The following is a 27,984-nucleotide window of genomic DNA, read 5'->3' as shown; positions in this document are numbered from 1 at the left end:
AAAAAACCCTTGCAAATAGCGTCTTGTTAGGCATTTTGACAAGTGAATTCTCCAGGCAGTATTGAACCCCCTTGTTCCTCCAGGGGGTCTCCAAAGGTATACATGTTCCAAATCTGACCCAAAACCAATGAGACTTTTCTTTTTTATAAGAACTTCACCATGGACAAAAGATGTCACTAAAGAAGGTGAGAAAAGAGCAGGTCCCCATAATCCAGAGTCCCTCCCAAAGAGCCCACAGAAGTAAAGAGGAGATGAACGAGAGAAACGTTTTATTTATGCACACGCAGGAGCCAACCAGAAAAGTAACTACCATGTTAAATGGTGAAAGTTAAAGGCTTTTTTATCAACCTAACTTAATAGGGAAAAGGGAAAGGAGAGAATTGGCTTCCATGACAGCTTTTCTTCTGCATCTTTTGAATCTCAGTTATCTTCAGCTTAAAGAGGTTTTGTATTAACCGTGGGTTCCATCTGACTTTCCATTCCTCAAACTTTGTTCTTCTTTTTCAAGATTCACTCATGTATTCTGACCTCCTGGATTTTCCACGTGAATTTTAGATTGATTGTCAATTCCTGCAAAATACCACCTGGGATTTGGGTAGGCATTCTTTGAATCCTTAGATCTATTCGTGGACCTTTGTCATCTTAGTAGAATGAAGCCTTCTGCTCCATGAATATGGGATTATTCTCTTTGAATATAGGTCTTAATTTCTCTCAACACACTCTCTCATCTATTGTAGTCTTCAGTGTCCAAGTCGGGTACTTCTTGCTCACCTGTATTGGATGCTGATTCAGAAGAGACACGACCTCCTGGAGAACCTCTGCTTCCACTGAGCTGACATGGAACTGAGTCCTGAGAAGGCTTTAAATTCTTTTAAAAATAGGATTAATGTACTTTAATTACTCCATAGATGAGTAATGAATGGGTCACATTAGCATAGGATTTTAATCCTTTTAGAATTAGTAGAGTAATACAGACACAGTACAAAAAATTGAAATATTGCCTAAAAAAGAAGTGATTTGTAATTCCCACCCACAGCGGTGTCTGTCATGAATGATTTGGTGCTTATGTCTCAGTCTCTGTGTCTCTCAGTATGTCTCTCTCCATCTCTGTCTCTCACACACTCACAATCAGGTCAATTTCCATCTATATTGATTTCACACACATGTGGTCGTGCAGATGGGACCCTGGATGCAGAGAGTGGGTCTGCATACTTCCACCCTGAGGCCTCCCTTGACATTGGGTTGAGACCAGGCACCCACTTTTCCAACTGAACAGCATTCATTCATCCACATGAACCAGAACGAATGGACCCCATCCCCTCTCCATCAATATTAGTGTTGCCTTAATTCCGACTGTTTCAACCAGTGCTGTGATGGACACCCTTGAAAAGGCATCTTTGAATAGGTGTGTAAGGATTTTATTGGGATGAACTGTAAGTATCAGATCTTCTGGGGAAGAGATGCATCTGTGGCCCTTTGATGCGTCCTGCACCCTGTTCTCCTGAAGAGGAGTGTCCCTTCACTCTTCCCTCCAGGGGATCTGCTGGAGCCTCTGCCTGCTTACATTGTCACCAGGGCTGGTTGTCACCTGACTAAAGAACTGCCAGTGTGATGGTGACCGATGCTGTCTCTGCAGTGTTTCTCTCTGCCTCTGTTCTCACCTGAGAGGTCAAACATCTCTAACACACACTGGCCACCTGCATTGCCTCTCATTGGAACTGCCCATGCCTGTTCTGTTTCTGTTTAGAACACTGAGTTTCAAAAGGATTTTGGACTACAGGGATGGGAAAAATTTCTCCAACCTTTGGTTATGAGGAATGAATTTTCCAGGTTGTGGTTTGCCTTTCAAGCAATTTTTCTGGGCTTTTACTAATTTTTTTGATTCGTTTTGTTTTGTTTTTGCCACAGGAAGAGCTAAGCATCTCCCTTGTGTCTTCTGGCTGTGGTGTCACAGGGGGAACAGCAGTGTCTACCCTGAGATTATGCACAGAGTTACCAAAAGGGCTTAATTTTGTGCATCACATCTTTAATCCCCCTGGATATCCCCTGAAAATAATAAAAATGCTGTTTCAAGTGAAAACAAACAAAAATCCTCAGCCCCAGGTGAAAACATGTGGGCAGGAAGGAAAAAATCCTTTTTTAAAATTTCATTGGCAGGGAACAACCAGTAGAGGTAAAGACACGCAAAGAGAAAGAGGACTTGGGGTTGTCAGGGGCTGGGTGAGGAGGGAGGGGAGTGCATGCTCTGGATCCAAGGTTTCACTTTGAGGAAAGAAATAGTGTGAAACTAGATGGTAGTGATGGTCGCACAACATTGTGAATACCCCTAATGCTCCTGAATTGCATAATTTAAAAGGGGAAAAGTCTATATTTTATTACATGAAACTCTAAAAAGAAAAATAAAGGATGTCATAAATGATGTGAAACAAGCAAAGGAAACTAAAGAAAATGAAACAAAAACATCTCCAGTGGAAGGGACGTCAAGTTTGTGGGGGGACTGACGGTGGGATTTTGGAAAACATTTTGGAGAAGAAGGTGTGGGTGGGTGCAGAGGGGGCTCTACCCCAGGTGGTGGTGATGCCTGAACTGGTTCTCCATTGCCCAGCAGTCCAGCTGCAGATGCAGGTTCAGGAAGAGCTGCAGGAGCGGCAGGAGGTAGCTCGAGGTCTCCTGCAGGATCCAGTTCGTCCCATTTTTGGTCTCTGACATCTTCCCCTGCCCCTGCCTCCTCTGTAACTATTGGAAGTGGAGAGAGTTTTAAGTCTTGTGGAAGACCTCATGCTGTGAGAGAGGAAAATTTTACGCACCTGCCTCCCTTTCCATGTGCCTCTACAAGGACAGAAATCTTCCCAGAGCTTTCCAGACAGCTCCCACCCAGAAAGTGCCCACAGGATGTGTTCTGTGACTGAATTTTTCCAGACAGGTGGTCTGAGGCCATTCTTTTTTCTGGTCCCAACAGTAGCCTCTAGGGACACCTCCCTGTGTGGCCCAGCCTTTGCCCCACCCTCACCTACACACATACACCAGCCCTGCCTTTTTGACCTTTGGTCTCTGCTTCGGGGGCTCCTGGTCCTCCACCTGACTTGCAGCGAGGTGGGCACGGTGCTCCAGGTCAGACCAGGGTGTGCTGAGCTACCCGTCAGCCCCGGGTAGGTCCCTGGGAGAGCCCTGGGTGATGTCTGGGTCGGAGGCCTGCCCCACTGATTTGTGGGCCATGGTGGTGGGGACCCCTCCATATCCAGACCCACCAGGAGTCTGCGCTGGCCCTCAGAAGAGTGACACACCAGCCCTTCACTTGGGGAGGGGGCGTTGGTGTTCTTATTCATCAGCTTCTTTTCAATATGTGGTATCTGGCTCTGCAATGATAGTGACCAGCAGCTGACCCAGCATGGAAGTCTCAGAGACCTTCCCAGCCAGGAACACTCCTGATTCCTTAGACTCTACCCTCTGCTGCTAGATCAGACCAGAACCTTTTTCAGCTCAGACATCCGGGAGGGAAAATACATACCCAGAGAGCATGGGCTCCACCTCGGGCAGCAGGACCCTTCCCAGCCTCTCCACATCTCAGCCAGCCAGCTTTGTCCTGGGCTGTCTATGTGACTGGGCCCCCCAGGCCTCTGTCCTTCTCTTTCTTGAGGCAGATACCCATCCCCAACTTGACTGCTCCACCTCCACCAGGCAGGATGGGGCCGTGTGGCTACCTGGATGGGATCTGAGTGGTGGCCCAGCCTGGAGGGGCCTGCCCTGGGCCTCCCTGTGTTACCTTTGGGTCTCTCTGTCCAAAAGGCCAGAGGTGCCTTGGGTGAGACCTGACCCAGTGCCGGCAGCGTTGGTAGAGACCCTCGCTGCGGGCTTTCTGGGGCCTGCGGCCTCAGGATAATGGAATGCAGCAGAACATGCCTCTGTCTCCAACCAGGTGAGCTGAGTAGGGACTTCTCTACAGAGTGGGTGCCTGGTGACTTCGGTTCCAAGTTCTGTTGGGCTCTATTGCCAGGGAAGTGAGGTCACTTCCTGGGGTCCACTTCTCCAAGCTTCCTCCTGACACAAAGCTCCTCAAGGGCCTTTCTGGGCTTCCAATCTCTCATTTCTCACTCCATGCCATGTCCACACACAGTGACACCAACTCAGGCCCCCCCCATAGCCCTGGGGAGGCCTGGATGCAACCAGTGCCGCAGCTCTGAAGACACAGCTGGGTTCAGACCTGGCTCCCCCTACTCAGCAGTGTTATCATCCTGGACAAGCCATGTGCCTCTCAGGGCCTCCCCAATCCCCCATCAGCACAGTGGGGATCATTCTGGCCCCTGCTTCCTAGAGAACCCATCCTGTCTCTAGACCTAGAAACACCTATTGCTTCTGTCACCCCCACGGGCTCGCATCACAGGGAGATCGTGCACAGACTCAGCAAAGGAAGGACCCCACAGAGGGCTGGCAGAGTTCAAAGCACACCCCACACAGGCCGGGGTCTGCCCTGGGGTCTGGAGAAAGTCACTTTCCTTGCTGCTTGCTTCCCCGCTCCCAGTCGTGAGACTGAAATTAAATACAACTCTGACATCGTCCGCTCTGGCATACAACCTCCTAGGTCATTCTGTCATGTTGACATACAGGCCCAGTGTCCCATCTCGGCCTCTGTGGTGGGCTGCCCCACAATGGATTCCTATTTTTTGCCTTCTGTTCCCACACCCTTGTGGGATCCCCACACCCTCCCCTGGAGGGTGGATCGACTTTGGGACCAGGTTCTGACACATAGACTGACTTGTGAAAATGTATGTGAGTTCCACTCATTACCAGCTCCAGTGTTCTTTCTCTCGGTCTCTGTCTCTCAGTGCCTCTCTGAGTTGTCTCTCTCTCTGTTTCTCTGTCTCCCCGTGCTTCTCTGTGTTTCAGTCTGTCTGTCTGTTTTCCTGTATGTATGTGTGTATATATTTATGTGTATATGTGTGTATTTATGTGTGTGTATTGTACGGGTCCAGGGCAGGTCACTTCTGAAAATCCCTTGATGACATATTGATTATTTTGAATTCATGTTACTGAAGAAACATTATCTTTGAAAATTGTGCAAGCACTTTGGTGGGATCTTCTCTAAGGCTCAGCACTGCTAGGGAAGGGATGCACCTGTGGCACTTTGATGTATCCTACACCTTGTTCTGCTGGAGAGGAGCGTCCATTTGCTCTTCCTTCCAGGGTACCTCCTGGGGCCTCTGCCTGCTCACATTGTCACCAGGGCTGGTTGTCACCGGGCTAAAGACCTGCCAGGGTGATGGTGGCCAATGCTGTCTCTGCAGTCTGTCTGCCTGTGTCCTCACCTGAGAGGTCGAGCATCTCCAGCACAAACCGGCCACCTGCACTGCCTCTCGTTGGAACTGACTCTGTGTGTTTTGTTTCTTTTCAGAACACTGGGCTTCAAGAGCTTTTTGGACCACAGGGATGTGAAGCTTTTTTCCGACCTTGGGTCATGAGGAAAGGTTTCTCCAGGCTGTGGTTTGTCTTTCCAGCTGTCTTTCTTGGCCTTTGTTTTCTGCTTTTGTTTGGTTTGATTTTGCCACAAGAAGAGCTAAGCATCTCCCTTCTGGCTCTGATTTCACACTTAGAACAGCAGTGCCTACCCCGAGATTATACACAGAGTTACTAAAAGGGCTTCATATGGTACGTCTCATCTTTAATCCATCTGGACTTTCCTCTCAAAATACAAAAATGCTAATTCACGTGAAAAAAAATAATTCACCCGTCCCTACTTAAGATATGTGGGCAGACAAACCAAAAAAAAGCCACCTTTTATACGATTTCATTGATAGGGAACCTCCAGGATAGGTAAAGACATAGAGAGAGAAAGGGGATTAGGGCTTGTCATGGGCTGGGGGAGGTAAGACGTGGGGTGCTCTTTGTATACAAGCTTTTACTTTGAGGAAGGAAATAGTCTGAAACAAGTGGTGCTGGTCTCACAGCACTGTGAATGCAATTAATGCTCCTTAAAATTGCACAATTTAAAATGGAAAAAGGCTAAACTTTATTCTTATATACTTAAAACAAAAATAGAATATAGTATAATAGAAAAGAAAAAATCTGACTCCATAGAAGATCTGTCCTTTTGGCTTTAACCCTTTGCCCTCTTTTCTAGGCTTAGTTTTACTAGCTCTGCACCTTTGTAAAACAATGTTGCCTTTAGCCTTAAATATACAGGAGAGCCTACTTTCAAGGCTCTGATTTTTAAGGATATTAACACTTTTGCACTTATATAAAGACAACAGGTTGTAGAATAGAAAACTACTTTTGTTTTGTTAGAGGACTTACAGAGGCCTGGTCTACATAAACAGCTGTAAACCAAGATAATGGCGGACTAATATCTTGGAGAACCATCTTCCACATGTCAACTTCAGGCTCTTATTCTGCTAAAAAGTGGAGGGGCTGTGGTTGGTTGTTGCAAACTTGTTGGTGTAGAAATTCCTTGTTCTTGGAATCCTTTGCAGCTGTCCACGTGGGTCAGATCATGGTGTTTCTGCAAAACCTGCAACAAAACTAACTTTTTCTATTCTGCAACTTGTTATCTTTATAGGAGTGCAAAGTGTTAATATCCTTAAAGCTCAGACTTTTGAGAATAGGCTCTCCTGTTTATTTCAGGCTAAAGGCAACCCTGTTTTACAAAAAGTGCAGAGCTAGCAAGTCTAAGCCTAGAAAACACTGCAGAGGGTTAAAGAAAAGGAACAGATCCAATATGGAGTCAGATTTGTTCTTCTCTATTACAGTGACTTTTGGTGAGAGCTAAGTGGATGATTCCTGGGTGGGTCCTCCACTGTCCCAGGCTGGATTTCAGGCAGGATCCTTGCCAGATTCACCATGATTTTGGACCTAATCTACCGCAGAGAAACTGACAATTATTGGATTAAAATTACCTTTCAAAATCCCTTCAATTGCCTGTAAACTATACCACAGCAGGGGATGTCTCATTGGCCAGTCAACTGCCAGTCTCCCCTGATGCAAGGGACAAGCGTCGCGGTGAGATCCATGGTGGCCTGGCCAGTGCACCTTCCTACTTTGCTCTAAAGCTTTGGATTCCTCACTTTGACACTTTAAAAACTCCCTTTCCTCTTCCCTCTGGCCTGGTGTGAATGAACAAGGTCCCTGCACCCACCTGTGCTGAGTCCATGCCATGCACACAGCCCCATGCACACAGCCCACCATCTGCTGTGTAACCCTGGGATCAAGTGCAAACTCTGAACTCCCCCACACCAAAGGTCCGCGTGCCCAGTGCCTCCGCCCTAGGGGTCCAGATCACCATCAGTACCATCAACCACCCAAAGCGCAAGGCCAGTGGCTGGCAGCCTGGGATCAACCTGACCCATCGGGTCAGTTGAGGCACAGGCTGCGGGGATCAGGGTGCCAAGGCGGGAATTGGAACCACCTTCAGCCCAGCCTGCCTCACCCTGTAGTCTCAGACATTAACTATGAAGGTGCACACTAGGCTCGATCCCCCACTGGTGGCAGTAGTCATCATTACTGGAGCACGGATTTCCCCACCCCAACCACAGGGTGGGGGTGAGTGAGTGAGCTCAGAGTAGGGGTGCACTCAGATTGAAGGGGATCCCATGGTGTGGGGGTACAGGTTGAGAGGTGTGGGGCCCGATCAGAGTGGAAATGACCTGGCTGAGAGGTGAGGGGGATAATTTCAGGTTGTTGGGTGTCCTGTGTTGAGGCATGAGGGGTAAGCTTGTGGGTGTAGGGGCCATAGGTTAGGACCTAGCAGGATGGAGTGTCAGGGCAGGGACAATGGTGTGAGGAGAAGGAGCCCTGTCTTCAAGGTCTGGTGGGAGACTGGGCCTGGCCAGTGGTGGGAGGGTAGTAACAGGGAGGGGAAGTTGATCAGGGGAAGTGGGGCTGGGTGGGTGAGGCCTAGCCTAGGGCAGTCGTGGTTCTAGTTCTGTGCCAGGACCCAGTCGGTGGCTGGGTGAAGGCTCTGGGGATGGAGACCCAGCGGGACAAGCAGGAGGGGCCCCACCTGGCTCCTCCCGGCCCCAGCGGCCAGGGCCGGTAAAGCAGGAGACCCACCCGAGCAGTTTGCGCTGCGGGCGGGAGGAGGAGGGGCGCGCACGCGCAGACGGACAGACGCGCGGACGCCGGAACCCACCCAGAACGCGTGGAAGCTGGCGGCAGCCGGTTGCTCCTGGACCAGCTCCTGGAAGAGGAACACGGCCTGGGGCCTGGGCCGCCGCTTGCCCGCGGCTCGGCTGCCGCTGCCGGACAGTTAAGAGGGCGCTGGTAGGGGCGCGCTTCTCGGGGACCCGGCGGGTGACGCCTGTGCTGTGCAGCTGAGGATGCGCCCAGGGAGGGGTGCGGAGGTGAGGTCCCGGCCGCGCGTCCCGTTAGGACCCAGAGGCGGGTCCCAGCCGCCGCTGTGGTTCGTGGTAACCCCGGTATTAGTAGTTCCTGAACACCGCGTTTTTGCCGCCGCTTCTACCCGGGTTTAGGAGAGCAGGTACAGCCCCGGGAGTTGGGAGGGCGCGTGGACGGTTCCAGAGCATCTCCGACTGGCCCTCAGACGATGGCCTGCTCCTGGCAGGCGGGTGTGGTGCGGTCGCGGGGCCTCGGATGGAATGGGGACTGCCCCATGAGAGCCCCTGGATTTGCTCCCATCTTACCCGCGGCCTGACCTTGGGGGCGGCCTCTAAAGACCCAGGTTAGTGGGACTCAGGTTACAGGTCAGTCTGCTCCTGGGAGATGGGCTCGGTGCGATCAGTGTGCTGGGATGGCTGCAGCAGCAGCGGGAAATTGTTGCAACCCCCGCTCTCACAGGGCAGCCCCAATCCCGCCATAGCAGCCGCCACCTTTCCCTGACAGCACAGCACCCGCCTTCCAGGAGCAGGCTGACCTGTAACCTGAGTTCCACGAACCTGAGGCAGCAGAGGCCAAGCTCAGGCCATGCGCTGGGGAGTTTGAAGCAAATCCAAGGGCTCCCATGGGCAGACACCATAACCCGCCACTGCCTTCGACCACACCGTGCCCTCCTCCCGAGAGCAGGCTGACCTGCGGACCGTGCCTGGAGCAGCAGAGGCCGAGCCCTTGACAGGCCGTGGGGGAGATGGGGGCAAATCTACCAGCTTGCCAGGTCGCTGCCCATCTCCCTGCCGCTGCCCCATGTTCGTGGACCACTTGTTTTCAAGTCAGTGGTTTCCTGAGAGGCAGGCGTGGTGCAGTCAGGTGGCGGGGGCTGCAGGGAGGGGTGCTGCCCCAAGGGGAGCAGGTGGACTTGCTCCCATCTCCCCTAGGGCCAGACCTGGGGACGGCCTCTGCTGCCCCAGGTTTGCAGGACGCATGTCATGTCCGCCTGTCCCTGGAAGGAAAGCTCAGTGTACTCGGGGCAGCCTCAGTGGCTGACAAGGATTTTAGAAGTCGGCTCTAGCCCAGCATAACTAACTCTCCTTTCTTCTCTTGCTTCCTCAGTTGGTGGCTGTATCGGCTTTTTCATTACAGGTTATTGCTAGATAATGAACATAGGTTTCTGTGCTATATAGAAGAAACTTAACTTAAAATCTCTTTTTATATATAGTGGCTGACATTTGTAAATCTCGAACTCCCAAATTTATCCCTTCCTATCCCCTTTCCCTGGTAACCTTGACTGTTTACTAAGTCTGCAAGTCTGTTTCTGTTCTGTAGATGAGTTCACACTGTCTTTTTCTCTCTTTTTTTACATTGCACACATGAGTGGTATCATTTGGTATTTTTCTGTTTCTGGCTGCTTTCACTTAGAATGATGATCTCTAGCTCCATCCATGTTGCTGCAAATGGTTTTATTTTGTCCTATTCATGGTAGAGTAGTATTCCAGTGTATAAATATGCCACAACTTCTTTATCCAGTCATCTGTTGCTACATTTAGCTTTCCTCCATGTCTCGGCTATTGTATACAGTGGTGCTGTGAATACTGGTGTGCAGGTATCTTTTCACATTGGAGTTCTTTCCAGTTATATACCCAGATGTGGGATTGCTGGGTCATAGGGTAAGTCTACTTTTAGTTTTTTCAGGGATTTCCATGCTTTCCATAATGACTACACCAAACTAGATTCCCACCAGCAGTGTAAGAGGGTACCCTTCACTCTACAGCCTCTCTAGCATTTATCATTCATGAACTTCTGAGCGATGGCCATTCTGACTGATGGGAGCTGATACTTCATTATAGTTTTGATTTGAATTTCTCAGTTTATTAGTGATATCGAGCATTCTTTCATGTGCCTATTGGCCATTTGTGTCTTCATTGGAGAAATGCTTCTTTAGGTCTTCTGCCTATTTTAAGATTGAGTTGTTTGTTTTTTTGTTATTAAGTTCTATGAGCTGCTTATATATTCTGAAAATTAAGCCTCTGTTAGTCGTATCATTTGCAAATATTTTCTCCCATTCGTAGTTTGTTGTTTCCTTTTGTTTTACTTATGGTTGTCTTTGCTGTGAAGAAATTTATGAGTTTAATTACGTCCCTTTTGTTTATTTTTTCTCTTATTTCCATTGCCTGGGTAGATTACCCTAGGAGAATGTTGCTAAGATTTATGTCAGATAATGTTTTGCCTATGTTTTCTTTTAGGAGATTTATCATGTCTTGTCCATCTGCATCTTAAGTCTGTACTCAACATCTGTGCTTCAGTTTTGAATTTTGAGCTTCTTAGAGAAAACCTACTCTTAGCTCATACGTCAGATTCAACATGTCTAAAGCTGATTTCATAATCTTTTTTCTTGCAGCGTCTCCACTTATTCAGTGGGATAATCATTCTTCCGGTCTTGAATACACAAAGGCTTGGAGTGGTCTTTGATTTGTCTTTCTCTCACCACCCTCCACATTTTGTCAGCTTCTTGAACTGTATGTTGTTGGTTTCAAGTGTCTATTCTGATTGCTGATACTCTGATGAAGAGCTTTCATCCCTGATACACGAATTTTTCCTTCTGCTGAATTCTTGGATATTCTCTCCCCCCCTTTCAGTCAACCTAGAGTTTTGGTGCTCCAACATCTACAGTCAAGTCAAAGACTTAACACAACCAGATCTCAGCCAGGGAGTCTCGACCCTTCATCATTTTGGACTTACATTATTTTTTCCAATCATTATGTAACTTAGCCTCCTAGGGTAACCTGTGCCTTATTAAAAACCAGGAGTCACCAGCCTTTTCCTATCCAGTCCTCAGTTAAAACAGATTAGAATTGCCCTGAGAACTAGTTGGAGCCCCATCCCCTTCATAGAGTCTTCCCTATTTATTCCAAATACTTCTAGCTCTTCTTTGTATTCCTGTACTGTTTATGATCAGTAGCCTGTAATCTTGGATTTGAGTACTGACTTGGTACCATTCCTGGGTGATTTCCAATGTGTCTCCTCACTTAGCTGGTAACTGGAGAAGACTCACTTGTTCAGCCTCCTTTATACCCCTCACCCTGCTTAGCATCGGGCAATAACAGGCATCCAGGCAGTGCTTGCCTTCTTTATTTATTCGCAGTGGTGGTGGTGTGGATTATAGCTAATAACTATTAATTCAGTGTTGCAGTTAAAAAAGAAAGCCAAGAAAATCCAAAAAACTTTATCTCCATGTTCAGTTTAGCGCTTTATCTCAATAGTTTTCTTAAGACTGTGTTTACATTCACATAGTGTTCAGTGCTTGTACAGTTCCCTGAGGCAAGCAGGTGAGATGTCATTATGTTTGACTTTCACGTTACATTTCATATTGGATATATTTGTGTAATGACAAAACCTTATTTTATAAGTAAACAGCCGGAAGCCCAGAGAGACTAAGAGCCTAACCCAGGATCACCTGGTTAGTGTTTGGCACAGGCCAGGACTGCAGTGCACATCTTCCAGCTGATCCTCTTCCAGTGCCTTTTCATTCCACTGCTGGGAAATGTAGCCCCATCAGCCAAACGGCCAAGTCACATTGCTGCCCCTTTACCTGCCAGTGATGGCAGTGCTACAAAAAGTGGCAAAGGAAAGGTCAGAAATAGGAGTGATAAAAGACATGGAAGTGCTGGAAATGGATCCTCAACCTCCTCCTCCCTACTTGAGCGCCTCACAAGTGTCCCACTCTGAGAGTGCTGTTCATTGTTTATAACATAGCCTTAAAATCAGACTGATCTTTTATAGGACATGCTTTTATCCTGGTCCCTTTCCTGCTAGTAGTCACCGTCATGGGCAGAAAGTGCCTGGCTGTGCTCTGTTTGTCACGTAGGTGGGAGGGAAAGTGGGAGAGGGAGTTGGTTGAACTGAAGCCGAGCTTTTTACAGCTCTGTTGTTCTAGGACCAGAGCAGTTCCACTCTTGCTTTCATCACCTCTCCACCTCCGAGTCCCAGCCACCCATTCCTGCCTGCTTCCCCACATGCCACGTCCTGGGGGAGGACAGAGTGGTGGGCAATGCCCCCTCCGCCCTCTGTTCTGGGAGGTGCAGGAGTCTGCTTTAACTTTTGAGCTGTTTTGGTAATTGGGCTTTTCCAGCTTTTCTAGACATCTCCTTTCCAGCTCTGAGAAATTGGAGATGTAACTTAACCATACATGGACTATACTAAAGTATTCAGTGACATTAGTGTCATGTTGTCTGTAATTGTGTTCTGTGACTGGATAGGAGGTTTTTTATCTCACAGGATGCTTCACATCCAATTCTAAAGGCCTAGAGGCTGCAGGTGTAATCCAAGTCCTTACATGTCTGTAAGGTAGACATGAACATTATTTGATAATATGACCATATGTTCATAGATTACGGTTAGTCCACTGGCTCTGTATCTAATGAAAGTTTAAATATCAAACGCTTGAAGAAAATTTGCGGGCCATGTCTTTTTGCCTGTAAGTAGTTGCAAAAACTGAAATCACAACTCTACCACAAGCCACAGTGTTTCCCAGTAGAGAAAGCCCTCTAATTTTACAACCTCTAAGTAATGCAGTGGTTCTTTGAGTGAGATGAGGGATGCCAGAGTATTTTTTGGGACACTAGAGTGGGATGACAAGCATTCTGGGACTGGTTACAGTTGAATCTCTACTTCCTATATCCTGGACTGATTACAGAGGCAATGTTAGTGCGGTAACCATCTTGTGGATGCAAGTGTAGCTAGGAAGACAACAGAGAAAATAGAAGGGATATAAAGTAATGGAGGGACTTCATAGCAGTACAAATGGCGACTTTGACACCACCAGCTGCTGATGTGAACTTTGCAAGAATTTGTGAGAAGTGGTGGGTGTCATTGCAAGCAGGAGAGTTCTGCAGCTTTTGGGGTGAACAGGCAAAGGGGAGAGCAGATATGGTGGCTATCCAGGGGCTACTTTTGTCCTGAATGTGAAAATGTCCAGTCCCCTGTTCAATTTTGCAGCCACAACTTCACATGACTCAGGGCGTTATTTCCACCAGAATACCATAAAAATATAAACAACCTGTTTCCCAAAGTGTTTGTTCTCGATCTGAGATGATTGTCCTGTGGTGGTAGGTAAGTGGGCGATGGGGCCTATTACATCACCCCCTTTCACTAGAAGTCTACCTCGCTACTTTTCACCCTACTCCTAGAGGTGCTGTCATTCTGTTACACCTAGGCCTGTAAGACCGTCTTGCCTGAATCCTCACGTGAAGAGGGATGGTTATGTGTAGTTTTAAAAAATTGCTTGGGTCATGTGGTCCTTTGTTCCTTCCAATGGAAATCACTATTCCAGAGCAAATAGTATGCCTCCATAGAAAGTATATTGTTTGTAAGTTGTCTTCAGAGGTTTTGCAGTTGGTTTAAATATTTGCTTGGTGATGGCATCTTGATTGATTGAAGGAGGCAACCCTCACTAGGGGCATTGTGTGCTTTCTGTCTGAGAGTTCCTTTACTGGCAGCAGAGTGTTCGTAGGCAGAGTTAGAAAGTTACCTGGTCTGAGAAGCCGAATTTGCCCGCAGCTGGGAATTGGCAGAAGAGTCTGTTATGGAAGGAAAGCTTTAGGATTATCTGGTAGCAGAGTTCTGGGATCCAAACCCCGGGAAACCTCAGCTTTTGTAGAGTATGTTCTGTAACAATAGGCTATAGGATAATTTTTACACTTGTTATAGGATGTAGAGTTGGGGAAAGGCTTAAAAGTGAAAGAACCTTAAAAGAGAATCTCCGAATATTTTAAAGAAGACAGTTCTCAGAATGAGAGCTTTTCTGGAAAAGACTAGCTCTTCACTTCACAGGGGAAGCAGGGAGCAGGTGTAACTGCACTTACGGTAACTTAAAAGGTAAACCTTACCCTCCCACTTAGCTGTTTCCTGGTGTAGGTTCATCTCCCACATCTGTAGTTTTAGACCTGATGTGTCATTTTCTGGTACTCCATTCTGCTTCTTAGTGAGAGACTGACCCAAAGTCACATAGCAATTGAAAAATTGCGCAAAGGTCTTTATTGTTAAAAATGTAGACCTGTGGCAGGGTGCTGCATTTGCAATTGACTTTCAGTACAGAGAACACTGAAAAGAATGCAGTGTTATTTCTTTTTTTATTCCTTTAAGCCTTTGAATAGAAGGTTTTCTTTGCAGAGTTTCTGGAGTACATCAGAACAAGCAGGAACTAAAATAGCTTTAAGAAATCTCCAGTATAGACGTTGCTTATAGTGTGGTATCTGTCTTATGTTAATTCTTTAAAGCAGGAAGTTGTAACTCTCAATTTCTTAAGCAAATATAAACATTCTTGACTCTTATTGACATTCTTTGTGGGGTGAAGCTGCTTTTGCTTCCATTCTGAGCATTGAAAGGCCTTCTATGATACTTCTACCAGTCCTCAGTATTTTATTTTCCCTCTGTTGTGAACTTGTTTTTAAATTTGAAGCAGATATAAATATCATTAACTTGCTACATATGTAGATATTCAGTGTTACATAGTCAGAAAGTTTGTGTACATCACACGTATCTACATAATTCCCCCCTTTCCAACTGTGTTCCTGATGAAAGGATGGTGGGAAATGGCATTATGGGCATATGTCTTACAGTACACAGTGTTTCCCCTGTTCCCTCTACCATATCTGGATGTTCTTTCATCTTTCAGCTTCTAGACTTACTTGCTCTTTTTCTTAAGCCAGGTGTATCTCATCCCCCTGCGCACACACACATGTGTACACACACACACATTCTACCGTAGGGAGTAGCGTGCAGCATCCAATTCTCCCACTCCAGCTCTGGACCCACCCACTGGAGGCAGTGTCTTGCACGAATTCATTTGTAAGTTGCTTTTTAAAACTCGAGTGGTCAGGAATTAGGACTGATATCCACACCTACTAGGCAGGCCCTCAAGGACAACTTCTATGGTTAATGCCAGGTTATCTTAATGTTTGACTACCTGGGTTTCATGTCTTCCTGTGCCACCTGTGTGACCCATGATTCCCACATTTCTGTCTCCTGCTAGAATTTTTCTCTCCAACTCTGGACTCTTACAATCTTCTACTGATTTGACACCTTCAATTGAAACTCTGATATCTTAAAAGCAACATGTGTAAAAACTGAGCCCTTTGTTCTCCTACCCCCCAAACTGGTTCTTCCTGCAACCTCCCCCATTCAGTTAGTGGAAACTTAATCCATCCAGCTGCTTGGGTTAAAAAGCTTAGAGTTACTCTGACTTTCACTGACATACCACATGAATTCTGTCAATAGATCTGGTTTAACACTGCCTTTAAACCATATCCAGAACCCAGCCACTTCTCACCATGGCTCCTGCCTCGACTGCTGCTTCCCTGCCCTGAGCCACTGTCCTCTCCTCCTGCACAGCCCTTTTCAGAGGCTTCCCACCTTTCATCTCTGACCCGTTTTGACTATTCTCACCCGGCAGTCAAGTGAGCCTCGAAAACCTAAGTTAGATAGTGTCGTCCTTCTGCAGTGCCTCCCCATTTCACTCTGGGTAAAAGCCACAGTCCTTACAATGTCCTCCAAGGCCATGAAGGACCTGCACTGACCCTTCTCTGCAGCTCCAGCCGTGTCCCCATTCTGGAACATGTGAGGTGTGCGCTGCCCATGGTGATGGTTATTCCGTCCACCTGGGACTTCTTACCTCCAAGTCTTAGTTCTAACCTCAGTCCTCAGTGTGGCCTGCTCTGGTATTTAATACAACATCACCCTCATCCCATACCCTCAACTCTCTTTACCTTGCCCTTTTTTGATTTTTCCATGGTTCCTCTTTCCTAACATGCCACCTCCTCTGCTGCTCTGTTGTGTGAATTGTCATCTCCACCCCCATCCCAGCTAGACTCCAACCAAGCTCCGTGAGGACAGGAATTTTGTTTTGTTTATTGATCTATTCCAAGTGCCTAGACTAGTCCTGGGTACATAGTAGGCAGTCAAAAATTATTTGCTGAATAAATTTAAAGACTATTTTAAAAATGAATCATCCTTTCAGGAACGGGTGAGGATCGGAAGCTGCATGAAGGAAAATGGTGCAGTAAATATTGATATTTGCCTGTTGTTCTTTGTGTGATATATATATGTGTTTTAGTCTTAATTTGGTATCCCAGTTTCTTAATTTAATAGCTGTATTAAGGTGTAATTTACAGGCCATAAAATTCACACATTATAATTGTACAAGTCAGCCATTTTATCTATTTCTAGATTTGTGCAACTTTGTCCTCATAAAGTCCCCTTGTGTCCGTCCATATGCAGTTTGCCCTCCCCTCAGTGGCACCCTGATTTTATTTCTTTTTTTCTTTTGGCAATCACATCTCAAACGGATAATTTACACAGCAGTACTAATATAGCTTTGCACTTTTTGAAATGACACACTTAAATATGAAATTAGCGGTCATTGCTGAATGTAGGTAGCAGTATCCGACATTGGTGAAAAGAATGGACTTGAGTGTCAGACTGGCTGCAGTCTTACCCAGCTCCACCATTTACCAAGTTACCCAAATTATTTTCTGCCTCAAGCTCTTTATCTGTTATATGGGGGTAATAATAGCAGCTTACAGAGTTGTTGTGAGGATTAAGCAAACAGGGAAAAAAAATTTAGTATAGTGGCCTGCTTATGTTATTACCTAAGAAATGGGCTTATGTTATTACCTAAGAAATAGCCTTGCAGGTAAAGGGCAAAATTCAAATCAGTTTCTAAAGTATATGTAAAATATAATCCAGTTCCTGCCTGGTTTGTAAACACGTATGCCTACTGAAGAATTTAAAAGCAGGCTAATTTCCAACAGAAAAGATCATTTCTCAGCATTTCTTTCAAAGATAGCTGCAAAATCACTTTTACTAAATGTTCCATGCCCAACTCTTACAGAAATTTGACACCACGGACGTAATTATCTACATTTTTGTTAAAATGATTCTGACCATCAGGAAGTGTTCTCAATTATATTTTAGCCTTTATGTTGAGAAATACTGTGAGACTTCTTCTAAATTAATGGGTGGGGGCATTCATTGTAGCTCTTGTAGCCTGATAAGCCTGCACTAAATTATCTTTTTTTAACTTTTAATTAAAGTAATAAATTAATTTTTTGCTGGGGGGTGGTAATTAGGTTTTTATTTATTTATTTTATTTTTAGAAGAAGTACTGGGAATTGAACCCAGGCCCTTGGGCATGCTAAGAACATGATCGTCCACTTGAGCTATACCCTCCCCCCTAAATTATCTTAAATAAGGTCTTTTTCTCTGTTTTGTTAATTTATGTACAGATGCACAAAGCAGGGTCATCAGAAGGCTCTCAATCACGAAGATGATAATAGTGAAAAACATTGCGCAGTGACAGTGAATCCTTGGCATATGAAGAAAGATTGTAAAGTCCTGAATGAATTAAGAAGGTATTGTTACATTAACATACGTGTAAGCATGGCTCTCTTACCTTTATTTTTCACTTTATAATGAAGATAATCCCCAACCGTCACGGTTGCTTTGTTTGATAGAGGCCATATCTAAACCCTTTTCTGCAAGTTTTTTAAATAAGAAAGAGCAGCTAATTTATCAGAAGTGTGAATGGTGTAATCTGGTCTGTCTAGTATGGTAGCCACGAGCCACATGTGGCTATTGTGAATTGAGATGTTCTATAAGTGGAAAATACATAATAGATTTTCAAGACTTCGTACAACAAAAATAATGTAAAATATTATTAATAAGTTTTAAAAGTGTCAATCACACTTTTGAAATGATAGTGTATTGGATATTTTGGGATAAATGTAATTATTACTGGAATTAATTTCACTTATTGCTTTTTATTTTCTAAATGGAATTACTAGAAAATTGTGACTTGCACTATGTTTCTATTGAGAGTGCTGGCTTCTAACTTATTGCAAATAATATGAAAAGAAAACTTTGATTAAAAATTTTGTAATTGAGTCGTTGATTTACATCATATTAGTTTCAGGTGTACAAAATAGAGGCTCAACATTTTCATAGATTATATTCCATTTAAAGTCACCATAAAATAATGGCTATATTTCCCTGTGCTGTATGATACAGCCCTGTAACCTATCCATTTTATACGTAGTACTTTTTACCTCTCAATCCCCTAACCCCTCCCTGCCTCCCCTCTTCTCCTTCTCCCCATTGGTAACCACAAGTCTGTTCTGTGTACCTGTGAGTCTATTTCTGTTTTATTATAGTCATTAATTTGTTTTATTTTTTAGATATACATATAAGTTAATACATAGAATATTTGTTTATCTTTCTCTGACTTATTTCACTTAGCATAATACCCTGTAGGTCCATCCATGTTATTGAAAATGGCATTATTTTATTTTTTAATGGCTGAACAGTATTCCATTTGTGTGTGTGTTCATGGTATGTATATATGTGTGTGTATATATATGTATACATGTATATATACATATATATATATATATAATATACCACAACTTCTTTATCCAGTCATCTGTCAGTGAACATTTGGGTTGTTTCAGTGTCTTGGCTATTTTAAATAGTGCTGCTGTGAACATTGGGGTGCATGTGTCTTTTTGAATTAAATTTTTCTCCAAACATATACCCATGAATGGGATTGCTGGATCACACGGAAGTCTATTTTCATTTTTTTATGGAACCTCTCTTCTGTCCTCCATAGAGGCTGCACCAATTTACATTCCCACCAATCGAGTAGGAGGGTTCCTTTTTCCTTAAAAGGTAAAAAATTCTCTACATTTACCTACCTTCCTTTCAGTTTAGGACACAGTTTGGCAAAAACCAGATAGAATTTAATAGGAGTAAATACAGTATTTATTTTGAATGTCCATGCATTATGGATAGATATGTTATTGATGAGTTGGTTCCCTATTTTTGTAGGTGCAGATGTTTTTATAGCTTCACAGACATTTCAGTCTTGCAGAGAGGAAAATTTCTTTTTATTTTGCTGAACTTGTCCGGGTGTCTTTATCGGACTTGGTCCAGGCCTGCAGAGGTGAATACACATCCAAACCTGAACCATTTGAATGTCTGCAAGATATTAAGAGTCTAGAATATCAGATCTGGACTGTAACTCTGGTAAATGACATCAGTGACTGGACTCAAGAAAACTCCATTTGAGGACAAAACCTTTCATAAGCCAAAAAAGCTTTGAAATTGTGGCAAAGCCAGAGACTTTTGTGCACCACTTATGGCCACAAACCCATGAGGACAACCACAGGCCTTCTGGAGTGCCAAGGAAATTCCATGTGAGGAGTCCAGCACTCACAGGAATCCAACAAGTCCCTGTCTGCCAGAACACTTTCATTGCTACTGTGCTGTTTTGAGTAAATGTCTTTTCATCAGGTTCAAATTGGTTTGTTGTTATTTTTTTGCATAAAAAAACAACTTCTTGTTCCCTGGTGAAAGTAAAAGCCTAACATTTTCTGATTTCTTTTGACAGAGAAAACATGAGCCTGTGGATCTAACCTCATCTGTGATGGTCTGCAGCTGGGAGCAACCAGATCAGTGTCAGTCCCCTTGCAGCCATTGGCTGGGAGCCTGCATGTTCCTTGGAATGGTATTTGAAACATGTCACACTAGCCGTGCCTTCGCTGTGGGCTGGGAGGCGAGTCACTCAGAATCTGCATTATGGAATGTATGTTTCAGATCTACAGTTAGGAGATCTTTTTTAATAGCCAGAGAATATAGTCATAAATATATCTATTAATGTATTTATGCAAGAACATTTTTAAAGATTTTTTTATTATAAAAAGTTTCCCCCCAAAATTGAAAATGAAAGAACAATGGAATTAAAAATCATCTGTACCTTAATTATACATAAAGAATCATAAAATCCTTCTAAACTTTTTTTGTTCAAATGAAGATATTTTTCCCTTCCAAAAAGGAAAATTATCATTTCACATTTTTTTACTTTCTCCTTTTATTATATATTCCATATCAATAAATATAAATCTTTTAAATCCCTTTTAATGGCTGTTTAACACTATATTGAACAGATATGTAAATAGTCCTAGGTTTCAGAAATTTAAAAAATTGTCATTACAATACCACTGCAAAGAATATTTTGGTGTTTCTATTTTTAGTTACTAATTTGGACTAAAAATTAACAAGTTTGCTTTTCTTCATCTAAAACATTGGTTATTTTACGAAGGAACTGTAAGGATTTTAAATAACTTTTCAGTAATTTCAACAAAGAAATTATCTTTAAGGCAAAAATGTATGATGGATTGCAAATCTATTTTTATTATATCTTCACTTTTACCAGTGTGACATATGTGTGTGTTTACACAAGTGCTTTAACTACCAGCAACGTAAGAAAAATCTGTGTACTAAAAATGTGAAAATACTTTCCCGGTTTGTGTTTTCATTCTCCCAATGTAGGTTTTGGATGACAAGCTTGTATTTGCAAAAGTACACCCACTGTGGGAGGTGTTCTGTACATACGCTGAGATACTGCACATAATATTGCCTCTGAAGCCCAATGATCTGAAAACCCGGTCCTCAGCCTTTGATAACTTGAGATGTTTTATGAAAGTCCTCCAAGTGGATGAAAGTATCAACAACCGGAACAAGAGCTTTTCTTTGCCCTATTTGAGAAGAGCTCCGTGAATGACTTTTATATTCAGCATAGAGATACATTCTCCAATCCAACCACCAGAAACCGCATTGTAAGTCTAAACCGAGTTTAGCTGCTGTCTTGGGGGTGATTTAGAACCTGCTGTTGAATTATCAGTGATTTGGTTTGGTTGGTTTGATTTGGTTTTTAAAAGCTGCCCATAAAAAGGAAAAAAGAGAAAGAAAAGAAATATGCCTACAGATTCCTGTTAGGATAGTAAACAGTGGCTGGTTAGTTACCTTGTATAAACCACAAGCTCTCTTAGAACATTTTTAGGTTTACTTCATCCTTTCTCAGATCAAGTATCAAGTAAGGGACAGTGTTAAAAAAAATTCAGGATTAACAGGTTTGTGAGCTCCAGGATTTGCAAGGCAGCTTTCCCTCCCCATGGTGTAAGTCAAATGGCAGAATTGAAATAAAGCACCTCATGTATCCTCCGGTGTTAACAGGAAAAGGCTAATCTTCTTGACCTTGTTTCTTCCTGGGTAAAATGAAGATAATATATCAGGAGGCGACAAGCTCATTTAAGGCAGGAAGCATGTTGTCTTGTTCACTGCTGAATCTCAGGCACTGGGAAGGCTGAGTTTAACGAGCGAATGAATGAACAAACTGTACTTCCCCCACAGTTACCATGTGGGACAGTGAGGATTAGAAGCTAAGAGCATAGACTCTAGAGGGGAGGGCACAGCTCAAGTGATGGGGCGCATGCTTAGCAAGCATAAGGTCCTGGGTTCAGCCCCCATCACGTCCTCTAAAATAGACATATAACCCTAATTACCTCCCCTCCCCCACCAGAATTACCTTATTATCTCCCCACCACCAAAAAAAAAAAAAGAGAAGTGGCCAAGAGCGTAGACTCAAGCTGGAACACCTGTGTTGGTTTCTCGCTGTCGACCTTGTAAATGTCATTTACCCTCTGTGTCTATCAAGTTCCTCACCAATAAAATGGGGATAATTGTAGTACCAACCTCGTAGAGATGCTATGGGGATTAATGAATCTGTGTCAGTGATACAACAGCCCTGGCTTATATTAAGTACTATGCATCTGTCAGCTCTTTTCATAATTACTGACAGATGTTATTATCGACAAAAGACGTATTAGTTCTTTGAAAGAGAAATGCATGTTAGACCATTTCATTTATCACTTTCTGTAATTCAGGCTTTTCCCTCTGAAATAACATTTTATGTCTGTGCACTAGAAAGCCACAGGGCTTTCCAAATTTCATCTGTCTGGGTTCTTGTCATGATGGCAATACTGCAGATTGCTGACATTTTTTAGGGACTCCGTCTGAGATGACAGCAACCCCTCAAATTTACGAGCGCTTCTCTAACTGATAACATCTCGCTAGAAATGAAGTTTTTATAATGTAACAGCTTCAGATGCTTAATGATGCCATAAATGCAAGGATGTTATATCTAAGCTCTTTAAATAAATCTTGTCATTGAAATAAAGGAAATACTATATTATAGCCCTCTATGACTTTGTTATCTTTGCTATCTGTTTATCTGACTCTCTAAGACCAAAGAAAGCAAATACTAAGATTGATCATTACTACTGTGTGGTACACGTATTTGTGGATGAAGACAATATTGAAATGCACTGTTTAAGATATTAAAATGGACATTAAACAGCTTCTTGATGCACATGCATGAACAGAACAGGGAGCTGGGTGCAGGGAGCAGACACTGAGCTTCCTGGATTAGAGACCCAGCTTAGCAGTCCAGCCCAGCAGTCCACATGTTTCATATTTATGTCCCAGCAAAATTAGCAGTGAGAGTCTTAAATGAACTTTGGGGACACTTGCAAACAGCTGTCATGATTACTAATGTGGGACACCAGGATTCTACAGTGTTTAGTTGGCATCTGTGCATAACCAGTTCTTTTCCACTAAAGCTTCTTGTAATTGCTGGTCCCACATCCAGGTTGAGGAATCATCTCATGTGGTGTTTGGGAGGGAGGTAAGTGGAGTCAGGACCCATGTTAAGGCTGGGTGGGTAATAATCTGGTGCTAGTACAAGAGAAAGGAAAGTAGGTCAGGTGGGAAGGAGAATGACTGGATTTAAACTTTGTTTCTTGAGTAAGCTAAATATATGACATCATGTCAAGTTACTTTGTTGTTTATATTCCATTTGCTGTCACCAAATAACTACTGAATTGTGGGGACAAAAATGCCTGGGTTTTAGAATTGACCCTGCCCCTAACCTGCCAGAGTCCAGGTTCCTCTGGGTGCCCAAAGAGGGGGCTGGACCATCAGGTGTCCCTCCACTGCAGCAGTTTGGGCACTTGGGTGGCCTAGATTTTTGCTGTGGAAGACTGGCCCGGTTGTAGGACATTAAGCATCTGCAAGGTGGTCCCAGGACTGTGACATCTAAGCGTTCCTTTCCACCCACGTTTGCAAATGACCCTCAAGGGGTTAATATTAATCCTGGGTGAGAATTATGAAAAATTATATGGTACCTCCATCCCTCCTGGCAAGTGAGGGCCCCTTATTTACAAATGACCATGAAGTATTAGCACCAGATTTTATCAACAGAACATGTGAACATTTTGTGACAGTGACACTCACCTGTTTGCTTCTGATTCCCAGTGCCACTTCAACCTCCATCAGAGGACTTCAGCTGCCCCAGCGATCAGGGCCTTCTGTACAGGGAATGGGCTCCTCCTCGAAGCACAGACAAGCAGCAGCCCTTAGGTCTCATCAGGTGAGCTGTTGTGGAGAGCACTCCAGTGGGAAGGGCTCAGGGTTGTCCTCATGGCATCTGAGTGTGACAGTCCTCCAAGAGTGTTAACAACCAGGAAGCTCACAGGAGCTCTGAACTTCGTTGCCCCAAGTTTTTACTGCAGGCTTTATTACAAAGCCATGATTTATTGGGTCACTACCGACATGGCTAACCCAAACCCTAACTGTAAGTCAAACCTTTCCTTAGCCCTAAACTTTGAGCCCCTTCCTCTCCTGGTGGCCACTCACTTGTCACAAAGCTTAAAGCCCCACTCCTCTAACCACATGGTTGGTGTCTCTGGCTGGCCAGTCCCCATCCTGAGTCATCTCATGAACACAAGCCATCCAAGGTTCCACCATGAATAGCATAGACACTCCTATCTTGGGAAATTTGGAAGCTTTAGCGGTTGCTGCCTAGGAACTGGGAAAAAAGACCTACCAAATTCTTCATTAAATAGGAGTAAATGTTATATTTCATTTAAATTATAAAATAAGAGAGAAATTCTCACTGCTTTTCTGTATCTGCTGTTCGACACCGTTTCACTACACCACGTGATTGTAATGTCGTGCTCAGCATGTGTCTTCTCAGAGCACCAGCGCTGGCTGCTCCCCGGGAGCTTATGCTGTTTGGGCAAGGCTGCTGGGGGGATACAGGCCAAGGACAACCGAGAAAACAAAAATAATCGGGCAAATAAGGAAACAATGTCAGATTGAAATGAAGAAATAACACAGTGTTGAGATGGGAGTCTTGGGGGGAAGTGAGTTAAGAAAGTTATCTTTGAGTAGGTTACATGTGAGCTGAGATGGTGAAAAGGAGGCTGGAATTTGAAGATCTGGGAAAAGTCACCCATGGAATAGAGGCAGCTTGTCTATTGGCCCTGAGGCACAAATGTGCTCAGCAGGTTTGAGGAGATACTGGAGCCAGCGCTGGTGAGAGTGATGAGACGCGAGGTTTAGAAGGGCATCAGGAGCACGGAAAGGAGTGTAGACTCTAAGCGCAGTGAGAAGCAGTCATGATAGCTTAAGCACTAAAGTAATTTTCTCTCATTCACATTTTGCAAAGATAATGTGGAGAATGTATAGCAGGGACTCAGGAAGCAGGGAGGCCAGGTAGGAAGCTCTTGGATTGGGCCAGATGAGAGATGGTGGGAGCCAATGAGGAATGCGTTTGGGGAGTGGGGCTGACAGGATGCAGTTATGGGCTGGCTGTGGATGGTTAGGAGAAGAGGAGGGTCAAGGTAGCCCCAGGTCGGTCTGGAGCCAGGTGTCTGTTCTTTCTTTTCTCAGTGCCCCATGCAGTTGCCCATCTACTTGGGCAAACCTCTTAACCTTCAAAGTGAGGGTTTTAAAACACTGAAGTCTATTTGTTGTTTCACATTTTATGGAAAGATTCAAACATGTACAGAAATAGAGAGAACAGTACAGCCAGCCTGCCTGTATCAGTCACCCAGCTCCAGAATTATAAACTCAGAGTCACTGTTGTTGCATCTTTCATCTCCATCTCCTCCCCTCCCCCACTATGGGGTCATTTTGAAGACAATCCTACATAGCTTAACCTTTCATTAGTGAAATGACAAGGTCTCTTTCAAATAAAATTGGAATATTCTTTTTTTTAGGGTTACAAAATAATTCCCTGCTTGTCACAAAAATACACTTTTAAGTAGTTTTGGGGTTGAAATCAAGATCCAGACAAGATTCAGACATTGCAGCTAGCATATCTCTCAAGTGTGTTCTAATCTATAATTTTCCTGTTTCTCATTTTCCTTGAAATTGCTGAGGGGTTTCTCTATTTCCTGTTTGGCTGATTTCATTCTCCCCTATGGTGTTAGACTTGTTTCTCCATCCTATGTATTGGCTTTAGCTAAGTGATTTAATCCTCCCCTAAAAGCTTGGTCTGATTGAGGTTCAACTTTGTGCAAAAATATTTTTTATGTGAAGTTTTGTACTCCTGTCATAAGGTACATAATATTACAGTTGACTCTCTTTTTTGTGATGACAGCAGCCAAAAATGATTGTCACCCGGGATCATTATTTCATAAGGAATTTTATTTCATGTGGTCATACTCTAATTTCCTCCCTCAATTATCAGCAGGATCAGTCACGAAGAGGCACTTTCTCCTTAACCCGGGTTATCCTTTAGAACACAGTTTTAAAGGAGGATATTTGTTAATATGTAAATATTTAAAATTGATAATTTTTTTTCTTTTTAATTTTTTTTTCTAATGGAGGTACTGAAGATTGAATCTAGGACCTTATGCATGCTGAGCACACACTCTGCCACTGAGTGTACCCAATCCCAGTTGAGATTCATATTTATTTGATATCTTCCTTCTGTTATTTTTGTTTTGTGTTATACAGAATTTGAAGGCAGGGCAATGGGTTTGACCGCTTTTTAATCATTCTTTATGGGCTTTTGGGGTTTGTGTGTGTGTTTGTGTTTGTAAAGAAAACAATTTTCCCACTATTTTAAGTATGTATTGCTAAGGCAATTATGTTGATCTTTTCCCTGCTCCTGGTCCATGTATTCCCTTGTTACTTCCCACTAGTGGCCCCTTGAGCTCTGTGACAAGACTAGCATGTCGTTAATCCATGTGGAAGGAGATCTGAAGAGATTTATTCAAGGAGATGAAATTTGTAGACAATGTATTGGAAAGTATTGTGAAAGTTGTTCGTTAAGAGAAGGTCTGAGGTTGAATTGTTAAGTGCACAGAAATCTAAGCTATGAACTACCAAGACAATTATTAACTCCAGGAAAACAAAGTAGGGAAGAAAAGGTAAGACTAGCACAAATTGCTACAGCTTTGAATAGTCTGTACAGAGTAATAATAATGTAAAGCAAGGATACTGAGCTGATGAAAATTATAATGTAACTGTATTAAAAGGTTGGAAGAAAGAAGGTTTGGGTATGTAGATGAGATGGGGTTTGAAAGAGATCTGAACCCTCATTTTCCAAAATAGAAAGTTAAATAGGTGATACATAAAGCTGAAAAAGTTATTAGGCTGTGTTACAAGGATATTAGTCAGAGAAAGGGAGTAAGTATTCCAAGAGTCAGCAGTAGGAGCTGAACGTGGTTGTTTCTGGCCAGGAAATGGGGCAGTTGTTGGGAACTGCTCCTTTTTACAATCGGTGTTCGAGAACTGTTTGACTCTTTATTGAATGTATGGCATTAGTTTGATAAAAAGAAATCAAAGCTGAATTTTGAAAAATTTATGTTAAGAATTGGGGTGCTTTTGCAGAGAGAGATAACAATCAGCAAAACTACATTTGAAGGGATCCTCATTATTCCTTGCATTTCAGCAAGGACTAGGAGGCAGACATCTGTTTAAGGTTCAAAAATTCTGTCTGACCTTCCTGCCGACTTGTAACCTTTGGAAGTAATGAACTCCCCGTCACTGTAAATATCCAGGCAGAGGCTGCCTGACCAGCTCTCTAACTGTAGCAGGGTGTGTTTACCATTGGGCAGTTAGAGCAGGCAACTTCTAACATTCTTTCAGTTTTGAATTTGGCATTTTCAGGATGGATAGTTGATAAGAATGTATTACAAAAAGCTTAACAAGAAAGTCCAAGACATCTCAAACCCATTGCCAGGGTTTTCTCTGCCAGACACCATCCTAAGCCTGCCACCAGTGAGGCAGGCCACAAAGCCCAGTCACATAAGAATGAACACACTTTGTCGCTCCTATCTGATTTGGCATCAGTCTCAGCCCTTTTCCCCATGGAATGGTCCACGCCCATGTCTCTGACGATGGAGCTGGTCTCACAGCAGCTCTATGAGCACTGGTCCAGCCCAAGGGATTCCTGCGTGAAGTTTTCTAGGATTCCAGGCTATTCTCAGAGCTGAGTCCCCCTTAGGCTAAGCCCACGGAACTCATCTTAGCTCCAGACTGAGCCGGAAGCCTCAGAGAGAACTCAGAGCTGAGGAAATCCACAGGTTTTACCCAGCACTGCCGAATCATCAGTGAGCCAGTTGAGGGAAGGATCAGCAACAGCAAGACACACCTGAGCTGCCGTCTCATTGTTCCACCTCATCCCTAAACCCTCTGTGTCTGCCTGTCTGTGTCGGTCTCCCTTTTAGGATCAGCCTGGCACCACTTCATGCCCTGCCTCCTTTCTTCTAATCTTGCCTCCCTGGCCTGTTCCATCTACTCCAGATTAACTGAGAAAAGGTTTTAAAACCTAGGAACAACAGACGTGCTAGATACAAAGAATACAGGGCAATGTCTTCCTCAGCCACATCCCTCCTGCCCTCTCCCATTCCCTCAATGTCAATGAGTTTTATAAATATTTTGTCAGACAGACATTGCACTCGCAGTTGTTATCATTATCAG

General features: G+C 44.0%; 1 long non-coding RNA gene across 1 annotated transcript in view; it reads left to right on the top strand.

Moving 5' to 3' along the window:
* Positions 1 to 20,741: 20,741 nt before the first annotated feature.
* The window catches only part of LOC140694987 (uncharacterized), a 36,994-nt gene continuing 29,751 nt past the window's right edge, over positions 20,742 to 27,984 (top strand). Inside the window, exons 1-2 of the long non-coding RNA XR_012070645.1 lie at positions 20,742 to 20,987; positions 23,524 to 23,638. This is a non-coding gene — a long non-coding RNA (uncharacterized lncRNA). The remainder of the gene's footprint in view (positions 20,988 to 23,523; positions 23,639 to 27,984) is intronic.

This window comes from Vicugna pacos, unplaced genomic scaffold, assembly GCF_048564905.1.
Source record: "Vicugna pacos unplaced genomic scaffold, VicPac4 scaffold_116, whole genome shotgun sequence".
Taxonomy (NCBI): domain Eukaryota; kingdom Metazoa; phylum Chordata; class Mammalia; order Artiodactyla; family Camelidae; genus Vicugna; species Vicugna pacos.
This window is presented reverse-complemented; position numbering and strand designations above follow the sequence as displayed.